Below are 5,689 nucleotides of genomic sequence, written 5' to 3'. Positions count from 1 at the left end.
TGATCCCCCGGCTGTCCTGCACACACCACATGATGGCACTCAGGGTGATCTGCTCCGTAACCTTCCCTGGCACTGAGGCCAGGCTGACAGGGCTGTAGTTTCCCAGATCTTCCTGCCCTTCTTGTAGATGGGTATCACACTGGCTGGGGCCAGACTCTTCTGGGACCTCTCAAGTTTGCCAGGACTGTTGGGAAATAATGGAGGGCGGCTTGGCGAGCTCCTCTGCCAGCTCCCTCAATACCCTGTGGTGGGTCCCATCTGGCCCCATAGACTTGTGGATGTGTAAGTGGAGCATCAGGTCACTAACTTTCCTCCTGGACCGTGGGGACTTCGTTCTGCTCCTCCTCATCCCTGTCTTCCAGCTCAGGGGGCTGGGTACCCTGAGGGCAGCTGGTCTTGCTGTTAAAGGCTGAGGCAAAGGCAGCATGAAGCACCTCAGCCTTTTCCCCATCCTTTGTGGCAGTGTTACCCCCAACATCCAATAAAGGGTGGAGATTATCCTGGGCCCTCCTTTTGTTTCTGATGTATCTGTAGAAACATTTTTTGTTACCTTTTACAGCAGTGGCCAGCCTGAGTTCTGGCTGGGCTTTCACCTCTCTAATCTTCTTCCTGCATAACCTCACGACATCCTTACAGTCCTGCAGAGTTGCCTGTTGCTTCTCCCAGAGGTCCTAAATCCCCCCCGAGTTCCAGCCAAAGCTCTGTTCAGCCAGGTTGGTCTTCTCCCCCACCAGCTCGTCTTTCAGCACATGGGAACAGCCTGCTCCTGCACCTTTAAGAGTTCCTTCCTGAAGAACGCCCAGCCTTCCTGGACCCCTTGGCCCTTCAGAACGATCCTCCAAGGGACTCTGTCAACCAGGCTCTCAAAGAGGCAAAACTGGGCCCTCTTGAAGTCCAGTGTAGCCATTCTGCTGACCCCCCTCCTGACTTCTCTGAGAATTGAAAACTCTATCCATGCTCGCTAAGCCCAAGATGTCCTTTAACCACATCCCCCACCAGCGCTTCCCTGTGTGCAAACAGCAGGCCCAGCGGGACATCTCCCCTGGCTGGCTCACTGACAGCTGTCAGGCATCTGCCGCACACTCAGGAACCTCCTGGACTGTTTCCTATCCGCTGTGCTGTATTTCCAGCAGACAGTGGTAGGTTTAAGTCCCCCACGAGGACAGGGGCTAGTGATCTTGAGACTTCTCCCAGTTGCTCGTAGAACGTTTCATCTGCCTCTTTGTCCTGGTTGGGTGGTCTGTAACAGACTCCCACCATGATGTCCACCTTGTTGGCCCTCCGCCTGGTCCTTACCCACAAACACTGAACCCTACTGTCCCATCATTCAGCTCCAGGCAGTGGAAACACTCCCTGACATACAGAGCTACCCCACCGCCTCTCCTTGCCTATATCCTTTCTGAAGAGCTTATAGCCATCCAAATCCATATCTGTAAAGATACCAGACCTGCTCAGCCCAGTAGGCTAGTCTTTGCCTTTTGGCAGACAAGCCAGCAAGCTTTATAGTAGGTGTTATGGAAAATCCCTTGATCAATTTTTATTTCTACTCATATAAAAAAATGTCAGGCAGTTCCACCCAAGAAAAAACAAGAATAAAAAGACTGTACTATTCTTTGGGTTGAGCAGCATTTTTCTTCCACATTTGGAAAGGAAGCCTATTCCTGTAAAAGGAAAGGCTTGTATGCAAGACTGTTTGCATGTTCTCTTCAATTATGTCAGCTGACCTGCTGGAAGATTCTGCTGGCTCTTCCTACAAACCTTTCTGTGAAAAAGTACTTCCCAGTAGTATCACAGTACTACTGTAGCTTCATGGAAAATCAAAGGTGTGTCGTCTTAAGGCAAAAGCTTTTTTAACATCTTGTTTCTCACTGCATAATTTCTGCTCAAGCTTTTTCTGTGTGACAAAATCTCACTAAATTGTAGCTTAAAAACACAGGCTTGTAGCAATCTGTGCAAATACTGCCTCCTGGCGACGCTCTGCACGGCTACAGGACGGGGCAAGGTAGAAACTCAAACGGCTTCTCAAGTTTGCATATACAGGCAGAAATCAGAAAAGCAATTAATTTCTATTTAATTTCAGAATAGACTTAATTACACCTGTATTTGTTACTTAACAAGGAAGTTTTTCCTTACAAGAATTGTCAACGCTAATTAAGTCTTCAATTATGCAACGTTTCAGTCTTACTTTACTGCCAGAATAAAAGGTCTGGACTGAAGTTTTTCTTTGAATATGGCCAGGTCAGCTTTTATTTTAAAAAAATCATACAGCATACAATGTGGGAAAGCATTTTAAATTATAAGGAACAGGACAGTGGAGAAAAAAGTTAGAAGGTAGTTAAACGTGAACTTAAAATATATCTAAATACCACCTTCGCCTTGCTTCCCTCTAACACTACTCCGAAGTCCCAACGCTATTAGAATGCAGAATTTCCAAAGTTTAATACTTGGTAGTGAAGAAATTTAACCAGACGTCCTTAAATCTGCCTATTTGTGTGTTTGTCCTACACAGTGAGTATTACAGAGAGACACTGTGTATAATATTAAATGCCATGCAGTGTTGCATCTACCACACAGTAGGGCAGAATTTAGCTTATCTGAGAGGCATGAAGTGCTGCATCCACTACAGCCACTGCTTTTTGCAGGGTTAGACCTTGCCAGGTTTCTGTCTACTATCCTGGCAACACTGCTCCATAACTGAACAGCAAATTGAGGCTGTATTCTTTAAACTTTCTACTGCCTTTGCTGATGCTTTTATTCATATGACAATTCTTAGACAAATCATTGTTATTCCACCCTACTTTCATACTGCTACACCTATGTTTAATGTGACTGGTTCTGCTGGTTCTGCTGGGCAGGCAGGACTCTTAATTAGTATTTGCACCATTGACCTGTGAGACAATTTGCTTTTTTTTTTTTTTTTTTTACCTGGAGCTGTATGAGCTTATGAGCTCTGTACAATTCATGCTGATACAGCAGCGCAAAGGGACAGAAACTGGATTAGGTGTGTTGGCCTAGAAATGAAGCAATCCTTCAGTGGCATAAAGACGATATACCTGACTCTTTCTAACCCACCAATCTCTTCCCACATATGGGAATGTGGAACATTGCAAAGGTATGACAGCAGAGCCAGGACAGCTTGTATTCTAGTTGGCTTTGGCTAGAAAATTAGAATAGTTCAACAATTTTGCCATGTAAACCTGTGGAAGGAAGGCTGCATAGGAGCACAAAAGTAATGAATTACGGTCTGTTCATGCTTTATATTTATGCCCGACAGAATTGTTACAAATGCCCAAGGTGTAACAGTGTGGCAGCTCAGACTTTTGGTTTTCACTTGTAATTTTTACCAGAATATTTAGCTTAGAGTTAAGTGTTACTGAGAAGTTGTGTCAGGAAGCTGTCCTCAGCTGAGGATAGAAAGGAGGCTGGAGTATGTCCAAACAGTAATTGCTAGCACCTTTGAAACCATATGCATAAAATTGTTTGGCCGAACAAGGGCTTGGCCCTTGGTTCAAAGCTTCATGCATAAATCATGCAGAAGTCCTCTGCAACCCAATTAGCTATTGTGTTCTCACTAATATGCACAGAAAATCATGGATCTAAATCAGAATTCCCTTGGGTTATTAATAGTTGGACAAACCACACAGGTGAGTGTTCACTCCAGACCTCTGGGCTGGTGTGCTTCCCTGTGGCATAGCTGAGTAGCCAGGGTCAAGGCAACAGACAGTCACAGAGGGTAGCGAACTACAGCAGAGACACTAGAATTATGTCCTTACCGTTCATGGCTCAGTTTAACATTCTGGCTAGAACAGCAGCTGTTTTAATAGGCTGTCTGATTAACAAACAGTTATTTACGTGAAGCATAAAGAGATCTCTGAGTAACATAGCCTATTCCGTTACTCAGCTAGCAAGTTGTAGCTAATAAATCAAAGTTCTTCTCATTCTTTTGTCCTAATATCCTGGCCTCATTTCCAAAAGTAGTACCTAAATGCCTGTTGTGCATGTGATAGATATATTTACGAATCCAATCCTACAGGCACCCTACAGCTGTAAAAGGTGCTTTTGAGACACATCTGGTAGGAGATTCTTCAGGTTTTTTCTGCTCACAGAGAACATATACATTAAGTTTCCATAAACCAGAAAAAAATCACATGCATTTACAGGAGCACACAGTGACATTTTTGCTATAATCTTCAGTGACCTCATGCATGGAACTAATGAAAATAATAAAATGTATGATACTCACAGTTCATTCCTTACACATGACAGTAATATTTTCCACGTGAAAACCCGCTGCCCCTCAGTGGTTTATAAAAGAAACAACAGAACAATACCATTGATCACTCAGAACAATAAGGACCTGCTTAGAATCCAGTGCTTCTGGTTAGTTACTACATTAACAGTTAATTATTACAGTTAATTATTTGTTTAATAACTAAAGAACAGCATGTTGTAAAGGAATATTTTGTAAACAGTGAAATGACGATTATGATGCCAAGTTGGTCTGCTTATTTCTGGAGCTTACTATACATACCTCCTTCCATACAAACGGTGTTTGTTGTTACTTCCCATAGGGTGACAACGAATTTTGAATTAGATAGTAGCTATAGGTCACAATGGATCCTGGAAATGTCAAGGAGGGAGATGCTACAATAAAGAAATTTATGAAATTCTTCAGAAAATGGGCCCCACAGTTGGAAGCATTCAGTGTTTACAACTACAGATGGAGCCAATGTGACCTGCAAGCAGTCTGCATGACCAAAACAAAATTCTTCACTGAGTAAAGAAAGTAAGACTGGGATTCATCACCTGGAATAACATCTAGTCTCTGCAACCACTAATAGCATGAATAAACAACAAGGATGTAGCAGAAGGTTATGGTAATGCAAGTGCAATTCATCTGAAGAAGCTTATATAATCGGATTACATTTATACAACCTCCCTTCTTGCAAAATCTCAGGGCTTCATAGTCTTTTAAAGTGTTAAACTTTACAGGAACTCAGTGAGGTAAATAACTACTGACCATCTATTTTACCGCTGGGAAGCCAAAGTAAGAGAATGAACAGGGGTTACATTCAGACTGGTTCATGTAAGTTAACTTCACTATCATTAACACCTCTTCCGCGGGTGTCATTGGAAGCTGGGTCTTCCAGTCTTGCATAAACAGTGCTTTGAATTGCTGAGCAGCACACTCTTAAATCTAGATGCCACAGCAGTTGCGAAACCAAAGGTTTGTACTGGCTGAATATGGCCCTAAAGAGCTTGTTCATGGTCATGCTGAGTTTGAAGTAGAACAGAAAGCTGACATTGGATGCTTTCAAAGTCCACAGATCAGGCAGGAAAATTTTGGGGAAAGCAGGATTTCTGAAAGTAATCCTTTAATGTAATGGCTGTTTTAGGTAAGTCAGAGGAAAGCACAGTCCCCTTACCTAGTTTCATAAGGTCCTGTAGGAGCTTCTGACAGATGTTCACAAACGCACTTTGCCCTGGGATTCCTTTCTTCCCAACAGCCAGTTAGCTTCCTCTGCTCTCCGTGACATTTTTTTCCATTTAAGAGACCAAGAGCCTCATTTTCAATTCAAGTGAAGATGATTATAATTGATGTGAATTATGCAAAGCTTTTGTCGCATTTTCCATTTTGGCTCATTCAAAGCCCTGGATCTGAAACGCCACTGCTGTTCCAGGTCTGAAT

The sequence above is a fragment of the Falco punctatus genome (assembly GCF_963210335.1).
Source record: "Falco punctatus genome assembly, chromosome: Z".
Lineage (NCBI taxonomy): Eukaryota > Metazoa > Chordata > Aves > Falconiformes > Falconidae > Falco > Falco punctatus.
The sequence above is the reverse complement of the archived record's forward strand: the minus strand, read 5'-3'. Positions refer to the sequence as shown.